Below are 12,344 nucleotides of genomic sequence, written 5' to 3' on the forward strand. Positions count from 1 at the left end.
CCACGGGCAGACGGGCTAATGGAGAGTTTTGCTCCTTTAGGGAGCCAGATCTTGGCGAAGGCTGAAGCACAACACTTCAGAAAAGCACTGAAGGGAAAGTCATAGCCCAGCTGTTTCCCTCACTCTCCGGCAATATGGGGACTGAAGTTCTCTCAGGACCCCTCAAACTGCCTCTTTCCTTCGGCTGACCTGCTGGGGTTTTTTTTGGCTAGAAAAAGGGTAGAGGAACACGATGCTCTTAGTGAGCAGCACCAGCTCCAGGAGACCCCTCCTCCTTGAGGGTATGTGCAGTAACCACCTGGAGGAGCGCTGTGAGTGCGTCCAAGCCCCTAACTACAATGAAAGCCCAGGAATGTTTCTCGTCAAACATAGCCTCCTTCACTGAAGTCAAGGGCAGATAGCACAGAGCACACCGGGTGCAGCAGCCTGCCGCTATCCTGACTGCTCCAGGTAGCTTCTGGGGATGAAAAGACTCAAAGACAAGTCAAGTAAAACCAGGAAAAAAATGCTTATTCCCCCAGGACTGCCGCACTGCTTTCCTGATCTGCCAAGATCTGGAAGCTCTCTTGACCTAATGGAAATAAGGGTGGTTTTTAATATAAGGACACACTGCATTTGGCAAATTCCATCCCAGCTCGCCTTGGACTGTTCCTTGCACCCTGCTGTGCATCAGCTGGCAGATAAACAGCAAAGATCAGTTAGCCCTGTACAGTGGCTGAATTAATGTGCTTCCCAAAGAGCACCGTGAGCATAATGTGCATCAAGGGCCTGGTGGTCAGAGAAGGCATTTCTGGTCAGAATAGATCCAGATGACTCCCTTCTGACCCAAGCCGGTAGGAGCAGGGAGTATTTTATCACCTTTTGGATTGGATCTGGTCACCACAGCAGATACTATGTCATACCGGCATAACACAGTGACACAGCAAGTGACTTTAGCTGCTTCTTGCAGCAATTGCAAGAACAATCTGTGGCCCTGCTCCAGAAGGATGGAGCAGCCACGGGGGATAATAATCTTCAGATGCACCAGTCAGTCCTCTCACCCTGGCTCCCTCTCCACCTTACCACCACTTCCAAAAATAGCTTACAGACTGTACAGAAAGGACATGGACGAGGAGATATTGTTCCTGGAACTCTGAATTTCTACTTGAGCCGCCCTTGAGCCTTCCCAAAATATTAGGCTTATGCCAACCATTTGTTCAGTGAGTGCAGCACACTCCAGCCAGTCGGATGCTAGAACTACGAGTAGACACGTTTGCTGCTCCAGCAGTCTATCTTCCCCCCAGTGAGTGTCTATACCTCTTGCTTTGTGCTGATGGAATAGCACATCGTGGATAGAGGAGACATGTTTGCAATACCCCAAGCATCACACGCTGGCAGGTGACCACTGCAGGACTCGGTTGTGTCACATTACTCACAAGAACAGACATGGGATCCTTAAACTGAACGGCCAAGATATTTGCCAAGATACTTACACGCTAGGCTGGGCAAGGACAGAAAGAGAAAAATTAAACCACTCCCACCTGCTTTTTTCTTTTGAAAGAATTATGATAAGTAATGTTATTCTCATGTCTCGGGGAAAAACATCTTTCTGAATCAAATTTAAAAAACAGACTTTTTTCCAGGATGATGCTCTTTTCCCCTTTCTTTTCCCGTAACATGGCTCTAAAAACCAGTGGGGATGCAGTTGGGTTCAAGAGCTGCAATAGATGCCAAGTCTTACATCACCTTTGCTGACTCCCAGCTTGTTACTGGGTTATCTATTGTCAGATGGGAATTTACTGAAGGTGGCATTGCTTACAAATTGATCAAAATCAGCTTCACTGAAGTGTCCTTCCAAGATATAAAGAGATGGATAAAATTTACTCAGTTGATCATTAATAACTTCAGTCTGTGGAATTGGTTATCTCCTTTTGACAGAGGAAATAGGATTAAAACAGTTCAATCTGCAAACTCTATCTGAGAAGAAATACGACAGACCTTCAAGAGATACACCCACTTAACTATCTCTGTACCTTTTCAATAAAAAATAATTTTAAAAAATCCTAGATTTATTTTGCTGAACACCTGTGTATACAAAACATGTCACTAACCAGAAGAAAAAAAACGCAATAGTCCTGTCAAATCATCTATCAGATTTTTTTTCTCTTGGCCGCAGGAATGGTTATGTGGGAATACTGTCCCAAGTAAAGGTCTGTGTTTTTGAAAGACTGTATACTGGAATTCTCAGGAGCCTCAGGTCCGGGAGAGGCAGGTATTCACTAGTTTACTCTCATCTGCCCTCTCTGTCCAGACTCAGGTGCCTGCATTGAGCCCAATGCATTGCCAGCGTAGGCTTTTGGGCAAGCACTCCCACGCACCGGGGTCAGGGTAACCTCATCCCAGCCACGGCAATGACCTGTGCTTGCGTGTTGGCCACGCAGTGAGACCTCAGGAACAGCTGAGAAAAACTGGCCCTCAAACACACATACTTCCGCACTCCTTCACTGCCAGATGGCAGGAGCAGATGTGTCCATGGAAACCCGGGTGGGATTAGGCGTACTTTCAAACTTCTCAGTACTGAAGTAGGCCACCACGCTGTTTCTTTCTCCAAGGCCACGCTGACCCACACCTTGAGCAGTCTCTCTCTGCCTGTCCCCACTTCATGGGAAGGGAGCCATGCAGCCAAGCTTCCCAATCACCCCAGAGCTGGGCTGGGACACCACTTCCCCTAGACCTTTTCACCCTCTTGGGCATGCTGGTTTGTCTGGTTTCCTCATCGTGGGCATATAGTACATGCGACGCAGCAACTTTGATTAGCATACTGAAAGGTACTCTTTTCTTCAGTAGCATGGGAAATAAATGCATTTCTATGCCCCCACACACCCCCACCCCTCCAGTTTCTAACTGCCCTGGAACACCTCAGTGTGCTTTGAGCTAATCCACAATCTTGTCAAGCCTCTCCATCTTTTTTTACATATTTTGAGTTTTCCCTGGCTGCTCCCACAGTAAAAATCAAACCTCCTCAGCTACAAAATCCTCTCTTTCCTCCTCCTGCCCAGAGACACGCCCCCCTCCCCGTGTTTCAGTGCACATCTACAAAAATCAAAGCTTTTTATTCAACATTTTGAAATCCTTCATCTCTTCCTCACTCCACTCCCCCAAACCCAGTCCACACAGACAGGTTTGGATCAAATTGCTCTCCAAGGTTTCAACTAAATCTTTTTTTTAAGATGTGTTGTTCTTGCTGTGATCAACAGAGTACAACGGACAGTTGTCAGACACATGCTGCCACCCCTGTTATCAAGCAGTGGATGCTGCATCCACATAAAAGCATTTCATAATACTGTTATTTACATAATAACTTTCTGAATTGTACATCAACAGATTTCCCCAAGTCATTACAGTAGGTGAATTAAATCCTCCACTAAACACCAGCAAATGTTGGTAATGACAAGTCTTCTAAGTAGCACACCCCATAAAGCTCAGAAAATGGAAATCAATCACTCCTCCATTTTTTTCCTCCAGAACTGCTGAAAGAATTTATTACACACAGCTGTGACAGAAAATAAATAGATGACAAAATTGAGAAGAAATACACTAAAGTTAGGACTCATGTGGACACATTCCCGCAGTTGAGATACAAAATGGGTCTTCAAGAATCTTGTTTAGTAGCAGTGTTCCTATGGTTGTGATGGTCTAAAGATATGTGAGGTGCAGTAACTTCTGTAGAGAAGCAATAATTTTTAGTCGACCAGGCTGATGTAGCTGAAAAATATCACACTTATGGGTACATTGACCTGTAGAAGGGCTTCCATGCCTGAAAACTCATCTGCTTTTTCCTTATTACATCCACTGGTCTAATAAGAGATACTGCAGCTTTCTGTATTTCTTAACAATTTGATGTTCGTTGGCAGCTAGTAACCATGCATAATGTTTTTCAGCCACTGACTTGCTTTTTCCTATCAGGACTAAAAACTAGTAGAGGAAAACAAGAGGGTAAAATGTTTGTGCCAGTGGACATATGGCCACTTTACTTCATCTTGGTGTCACTAATGGTACCTGTGTCAATAACTTACTGGATTAAAAGTTAATTTTGCATGTTATCGAGAAAGGCCAGAGGTATCCCAGGTAACAGTGAAAACCCGAGCGATATACAGGAAAGTCTGGAGAGCACAGGGCAGAGACTTCCACGTTCAGCAAACACGAGCTTTGCCAAGCCCACAGGGCAATTCAGGTATCTCTGTAGCACCCTCACAGCGGCTCCCAACTCAGGAGTGTTGCTTGGCTCAGGGACTACAGTATTGTCTATGTTACTCTGTAGCTGAGCAAAGCATATCTGTTGGGCTAAGGCAGGAGCAAGCTCAGGTCTTTGGTACCCACAGAGCAACGTCTCCATAGATGAGATAGATGGCCCATGCAGTGACTGGGGGTGTTATGTATTACTGGTCTAAATATCAATTTGGGCAGGTCTTTGCACCTATAAAGCAGGATGCTACTTATTATCATCGTCACACCAAAGTGACCGAATTTTAGAGAACATGCACCTCACCCCTGTCTGCCAGCAATTTCATGGGACAAGTACTCTGCATCTTCTGGGTCCACTGACTTGATTCTCCAACACAGGGAGCCAACCACATCCCAAGAGTGACTCCTCCAAAATCTAGGCAGCCATGTCGCAACAAATGAAGTCTTCTGTTTAGAAGGAACATAACAATAAACTAATATAAGAACAAAACATGAGCTTGCACTTTGATATGACCTGCTGGTTAACATTTCTAGTTGCCCATGCTGCACTTCAGACTCAAACCTCTCCGTGTTAGAATGAAGAGTTAGAATATACCCTCAGCAAGTTTGCTGATGACACAAAACTGGGAGGAGTGGTAGATACACCAGAAGGCTGTGCTGCCATTCAGCATGACCTGGACAGGCTAGAAAGTTGGGCAGAGAGGAACCTGATGAGGTTCAACAAAGGCAAATGCAGGGTCCTGCACCTGGGGAGGAACAACCCCATGCACCAGTACAGGCTTGGGGTGGACCTGATGGAGAGCAGCTCTGCGGAGAGGGACCTGGGTGTCCTGGTGGATGACAGGTGAACCATGAGCCAGCAGTGTGCCCTGGCTGCCAAGAAGGCCAATGGCATCCCAGGGTGCATTAGGAGGAGTGTGGCCAGCAGGTCGAGGGAGGTTTTCCTTCCCCTCTACACTGCCCTAGTGAGGCCCCATCTGGAGTACTGTGTCCAGTTCTGGGCTCCCCAGTTCAAGAAAGATGAGGAGCTACTGGACAGAGTCCAGTGGAGGGCTACGAGGATGATGAGGGGACTGGAACATCTCTCCTACGAGGAGAGGCTGAGGGAGCTGGGCTAGTTCAGCCTGAAGAAGAGAAGGCTGAGAGGGGACTTAATATATACTTACAAATATCTGAAGGGTGGGTGTCAGGAGGATGGGGCCAAACTCTTTTCAGTGGTGCCCAGCGACAGGACAAGGGGCAGCGGGCACAAACTGAAGCACAGGAAGTTCCATCTGAACATGAGGAAGAACTTCTTCCCTCTGAGGGTGACAAAGCCCTGGAACAGTTTGCCCAGGGAGGTTGTGGAGTCTCCTTCTCTGGAGATATTCAAGACCCACCTGGACGCAGTCCTGTGCAGCCTGCTGTGGGAGACCCTGCTTTGGCAGGGGGGTTGGACTAGATGACCCACAGAGGTCCCTTCCAACCCCTACCATTCTGAGGCAACATTTGCTGTGCTACTGGGAAGGTGCCCTGAGCCCACGCCAGCTGATCTTCCTTTCACCTGTTCTGGAAGGAGTTTAAACCACCCTGTAAATCACTGCTGACAGGAATGCAAGCTCCCAAGCTATTACTGGCAGTATTGCCTGCCGTTGCTTGGTGTTAGCCATATCCCACATGGTATTTGTCAGAGTACATGGCACTCGAGGAGTTAACAGTATCTTGGATGTGCACAAGTATAGCTCTGCTGAACATATTGCTTTGGCACAATACTCCATGGCTTCCTATGCAGGGCAGGGTGTGCATGATTCACATTAGCCTAGGCCAGAAAGGGTTTGTTTCACAGCAAAGAGAGCAGAACACTTTTTTAGAAACCTTACCATGCTCACTACATAATGAAAGAGTCATCAGGCGAGTCCACCAGGGCCAGGGCTTAAGCTAGAGGAAGAAGTCATCAGAGCTGACTTCAGGACAGCAGAAAGGATTAAACCCTGCCCTCGCCAGACTCCAGAGCCAGGACGTCCCAAGAGCATGAACCAGCAGCTGCTGCTGGGGAGGAGAAGAGTAGCTCCATGTAGAACACAAGGCAGATTTGCATCTCCCACCGCAGTCACATAACAACAAAAGGTGAAGTCACCAATGCTGTTTGAAATCCCCGTCTAGGGATTATAATTCCAGGCTCCACATCAATTAACTAATATGGGGCAGAACACAGACTCTCTCTCCATTTTGCACTAGGGCTTTGAAATAATTTGGCAAGTAGGATTTCTAAGCACCGTTTTGATGTTCACATGGATAACCCAGGCACTGTAGTCCCAAGTAAAGACTGCCGGAAGCCTTTGTTGCTGAATCTACTCCCAATCAATTTTTGCTTCCCTTTATGTACATAGAAAATGTCTTGCTTCTCCCTCCATTGCACAAAACTGTCATTATAGCTGGCAATTACAGCACCAGCACTAAAAACTCAACAGGCTTGTAGAAGGTAGTGCCCTCTCAGTCCAAATCGTGTTTTCTCCAGGTCACCACAGGAACGCAGCTACAGTCCCACTATTTGCCTTTAACTGTGAATGCAGGACTTCAGTCTCCAGAGCAGAGTTGTCAGCCCTGCACCTTCCCTTACCCCGTCTTCATTTAGTGGTGCTTAAAAAATGTATGCTTAAAAAGCAAAGTTGAGTTCTCTAAGTGCAAAGGAAAGCCTCTTAATTAGCACTCAAATCAAAAGAAGGAGGAAAACGAAGGAAAAGCATAAAGTGATTTAACATTTTTGAGTGAATTTCCTGGACCATTCCCCTCTCCCTCCACCTCTTTTTTCCTGAATCTACCATGACAACAGCCCCTTTGGGCCTGCTGGACTGAAAAGTGCTGTCTGTAAAGAACTACATGGGGACTGCCAGTCCATTTCACCTTCATGGCACTGATTTACACCAGTGCCTGGTCAAGGATTAAACCCTCCATCAAATTTTAACAGCCCCTTGTCCCTTTAACAGTCCAATTTCAAGCAGGAACCCTTCTTAGACCCCGAATGTCTCTATGGTAACACAACAAGATCGTTTTGTTCTCTCTCACAGCATTGTGTGCATATTGAAAAGCACAGTTAAGATATTTTGAAGTGGAGAGTCCAGATCAGCCAATTCTGAAGCCTTGCAAGAAAAATGATTATGCAAATTAAACTCTAAAGGTGAATGGCAATGAATGCTTTCAACAACAATACAGTCACAGTAAGAGAAATGCGAGCAGGGGTCTCAGCAAGGTGCCTCACGCAGCAGTACAAAACCCACTACACTAGTTGCCTTACTTTCTGCTTATCTCAGCAAAACAGTCTGGGACAGATCGGGTCATACTGGTAAAAGCGGCTTTGTAGCTGCTGTGCAGCACAGCCAAGACTGAGCATGGCCACTGCACACAGAAGTCAAGCCTCCAGGAACCATAACAGGGTCCCTCTCACATCAAGAGAAGGGAAAAGAGGTGCAGGAAGTAGAGCCCAGAGTTCAGGACATGACTAGTAGAGGCAGCAATTTAAATGTCCGCTTGCCCCAACCCGTAGAGGAAAACTGCATGTCGCCCGTTTCCCTAGTGCCATCTGACTTGCATTCGGCAGCCTGTGCTCTCTCTCACTTGCTGGTTTCTCCAGAAAAGCTTGGTCTCATGGAATACTGCAACTTCAGGAGGGCAGGACGACGTCTCATGCCAGAGAGCACAAACCTGAACCTGAGGAAGTTATTACCTCTTCTGGTTGCTGTTTCTATTTTATTTTTTCACGGCTATCACTCACCTGCTGAGTGCTACTGTTGCACTCAGATTCTTGCTATAGAAGGTCTGTTTCCGTATTGTCTAGGTAAACCCAATAATTTACTGTCAGTGTAATTGAAACCTTAACAGTCCATTGAAAGAAATATTATTTGCCTAGATCTAATTATTCAAGGAAAATTCCTCTGGAAAAACTGAGTGATAATACAGTCGGAATTGTTTTACATACTTCCTGGCAAACATCCCACCTTTCTCTTCACAAGGAGGAACACGATGCTGATGTATTCTTCCTCCTCCATCTAAGGTCCATATGGAGCTGGGTTTATAGATTTTCTAGCAACGTTTTACATCTTACTCCTCCTTCCTTGGTCTGCAAGTCCACACTGCATCCAGATTTACTACATATGGAGAATTTTTGCATATGTTGGATTCTGTTCTTTTTTTAATACTGTTTTTTCACTACTCTCATGTCTGCATTTCTTTATCTGATCACTGGCGAGATGCTTGTAGACCTGGGCTATACAGTGGTATCCTGCACCTCTTTTCTCATCACTCCATGCCTGTTCTCCTCTGCACTGCATCCTCTGTCATCACATCATGTGTGCATTTCTCTATGCTGTACCAGTATGAAGAGCAGGGACCACGTGACTTCCACCGATATTGCCCTTTTGAAAACAAGGTGCTCCCAAAAAGACAGGAGGCAGTAACAGTTGGGTGTTGGTCAGCCAGAGACAGCATGTTCTGCTGGGGGAACATGTAGTCCTTTAAACCAAGCCGGAGAACTATGGAGGATAAGACTTCTTAGAAACCAATTGGAGTTTTCAGTTTGGTAGCACAGGTTCAACTCAATTTAGCTAAATTAAGCCCTTAATAAGAAATTCACTTTCTTCTTCATCTGCGTGTTCTTCAAAGGGATGCGCTGGACCAACCTATGGGGGGCTTCATTACCAGTGGACCCTTGGGTGCAACTGGAATAAAAACATGAAATAATTCTGAGAAGTCCTAGTTACCACACCCAGTGTTATTCACTCTGTCTAGACACACCAAAAACTGAGCATAGACCAGGTCCAAGTTTTTCAACTGAATTCTTAACAAAAGCGTTTTTCTTCACATTACATCTTCTTGTGGAGACATTCCAGTCCTAGTGCTTCTCAAACACAGCAGGGGTTTGATAGATATTTTTTCTTAAAGCTTTGAATTAAAAATGTTGCCTATGAGGCAACTAATTTAAGCAAAAAACCCAAGTAATTTAAGAAAAAAACATATCTTACTTAAAAAAATAGCAAATTAACAATTTCAGCAGGGTTAACATTCAATCCAGACCAGGTTGCTTAGAGCTTTGACCAGTCAGTTCTTCAAAGCCTCCAAGGACACAGACTCCACAACCTCTCTAAACCACCTATTCCAGGGATTAATTATTCTCAGTAAAGAGCCTGACTTCACCTTCTTGATGACCTCCATGTACGCATTGGAAGACAGGTGTTTGTTCCCCTGACCCTGCTCTTCTCCAGGATGAAGCAGTCCAGCTCCCTCAGCTCCGACTTGTTTTCAGATAGGGTAGTGAATCAAAGTCTCTACATCACAACGACAGTACTTAATATAATTTAATCAGTAAAGAAACATAGCAAGCTCATACTGATACAGGGCATGCTAACCAACTCAGTTTCTCAGAGTGGTATCACTCTGGTAGCAATTTAAAATGTATGTAGGACAGGTGAGGTCTAAGCGACTTCCCTGGACATACCACTGTTTGAAACATAATGCAGGTATTACAGAAATTGGAACTGGTTTTACACTTGTGTGTATGGTTACATTTGGACAACTCGCATAGACTCCTGATCCTACTTCCAGTGACTCAGAGAAGCTTTTTCTGAAGCTGTCCTCTACCACTCATTCAACTCTCAGTTTAACATGGCACAGATCTCTTCTGAGTATAGAAATATCTGCTCCAGTTACCAGGGATACTATGTTCTATAACGGTTTCCAGGAGGTGTCATCTCCAAGGATGAATCCTGCTCCCAAAAGGGAGCAAAGAAGTTGGCTTTCTCTAGGAAGGCAAAGACAAGCAGCTACAAACCTGATTTTTCAGAAGTGTCTCACAAAATGGATCTTGATGTTGTAAAGACAAAAGCACAGTACTTATCTTACCTGTACCAGAAGGAGCCCAGAGCCGCAGAGCGGATCTTGACCCTTCTCAGATAAAAAACACTGTTGATTCTTTCCTCCTAAATCCCACTCCTCATTACTCACATGTTACTAGTAAGAAAATCAGACGACTGGGCAATGATGCATTCACATTGTTGAACTGAAAATTTAAAACCTTCCCCGCTGGATTAACTGAATGCAGCAAGTAACATGCAGTCAAGTGCCAGAATACGCCTTGGCCTGCAGCCCAATAAATGAATCCTGAAGGAGTTGGCATCTCACTTCCACACAAATATAGCTCTCTGCTCATTACCGATCCAGTCTGAAATACTGGGGAAGACTACAGGAAAACAGACACCTGGCAGAGATGCTAAGTTATTTCCCTGCATACTGATTTATGCAGTGATACTTCCTAAATCACTAGCAAGGGGAGCACAAGCTGTGCAAGGAACAGTAGCCCCAAGGTGTGATGCAGAGGTATGCGGCAGGGGTCCTCCCCCCCCCCCCCGCTGTAAAGGGGCAGCAGTTCAGTTTAAGCCCTCTTTCCCTAGGCTGCTTGATTATGAGAGACGGGCTCACAGCAAGTGCAGCTAATGCTCTTACAAGAACCAGGAGCTCCAGCCTAGCCAGCTTCCCTTATCACCTCGGTCATGTCTATAACAAGGCACAGTGACCTGTTTCTGCCTGGGACAGGCCACTTCACAGGGAAATTTCCATTCTTTTCTATAGCCCTGTGTTAGAGTTTCAGTCTCCCAGAAGGCAGGAACCCGCACATCCCTCACAAGCCAGACTTCAACCTCTGGTGACCCTGGCACCTAAAACCCACATCATCTGCAGCATCACCAGACATCCACCTTTGCAATGCTTCTCCTGCCCCCTTATATAGCCTTCTTCAGCTTATTTCTCCTTGGTAGCAAAGTTGGCCTTCATGAGGGAACAACTGCAAAGACGGAAGCTTGGACATTTATGGAAATAGTCAGGAATCCATTAAGCATGAAAGCTTTAATAGTCTAATATTTCACTAGTGAGCAGCACTGCCTTCTAAGATAGTCTCAATATTTTTCAGGTGTGTGCTTTCTCACATTGTATCTTTACTTCTGTTTGTACAGCACCAAGCACACTATGGCTTGGTATGGTATTGCTAGACTCTACAGCTGTAGAAATAAAGAATGTGATATGCCTAATTGGAGGCGTGATCCAGGTGATCAATTATACAGTCCTGTCAAAACTGAATTAATCAGGTACCTTTCACCAGCTCAGTTGCACTCTACCCATTAATCCATCCGCACTGAGATGTATTCTAGTGCTACAAATAACTCAGTTTCAAAGGCATCGCTCCCCAAACTATCCCCACTCTGGACAGACTAGATTCAGACTCAGCCTTGAGCAAGCGATGCTTTTCTAGGCATAAAAACCCTGTACAACAAAAACCCTCTCATCTTTAATGCCTGACAGTCATGGAGGGATAGGAATGAGAGCTTCATGCTATTAGTGTAGGGCAATTCCCAGCTGCACAAAGGGGACACGTCCTGAAAAGACTCGAGATTTTAATGCTATGACTTTTTGTGCATAGAAATGCATTTGAGTCATTTTTAAATGGTTGCACAGCTAATTCCCTTTGAGTTCTGCACAGTTGGATTCATTGAAATAAAGGCAACTTTGTTCACAGTAGTAGCGTTGTTGTAGTTGTGAAGGCTTTAGGCTGTAGCTGAGACAAAGTTTGTAGGGAAATGAATTTTTTTTTTTTGAGATCAGCTAAGAGATGTGAAAAAAAAAAAATCACACAATCTTTTAGCCACGCAAAGCCTTAAAGATTAAAAAAATAAATCTCTGTATCTGAATACTAGGGAGCCAAGGAAGAGAGAATTCTTCCAACAAACATTTTAAGCTCACCAAATTATTCCAGTGGGTTTTTTGCAATAGCAGTTGGCATGCAATGGGCTAAAAAGTTACCAGGGCTTCTTCAGGATGAGCTACATAAATGAGTTACACATCAGGACACACGAGGAACAACTCCATCCCCAATTCATTCCAAAAAAGCTTATCTGGCACGCAACTTGCTCACTTCCACTCATAGCACCACAGCATAGACTGCCTCTCTCCAGCTGACAGCAGGCACCTGCAGGTCCCTCTTCTCTGAGAGAACAAATGGTTACACTTAAAGAAAACTTCTTCTGCCGCAGTTTAATTGATTTGTTTGGTTAGGGTTTTTTCTAGTTGTTTCTAAAAACAAAGAAATGCAATAAGTA

This window comes from Opisthocomus hoazin, chromosome 1 (assembly GCF_030867145.1).
Source record: "Opisthocomus hoazin isolate bOpiHoa1 chromosome 1, bOpiHoa1.hap1, whole genome shotgun sequence".
In the NCBI taxonomy this organism is placed as follows: Eukaryota; Metazoa; Chordata; class Aves; order Opisthocomiformes; family Opisthocomidae; genus Opisthocomus; species Opisthocomus hoazin.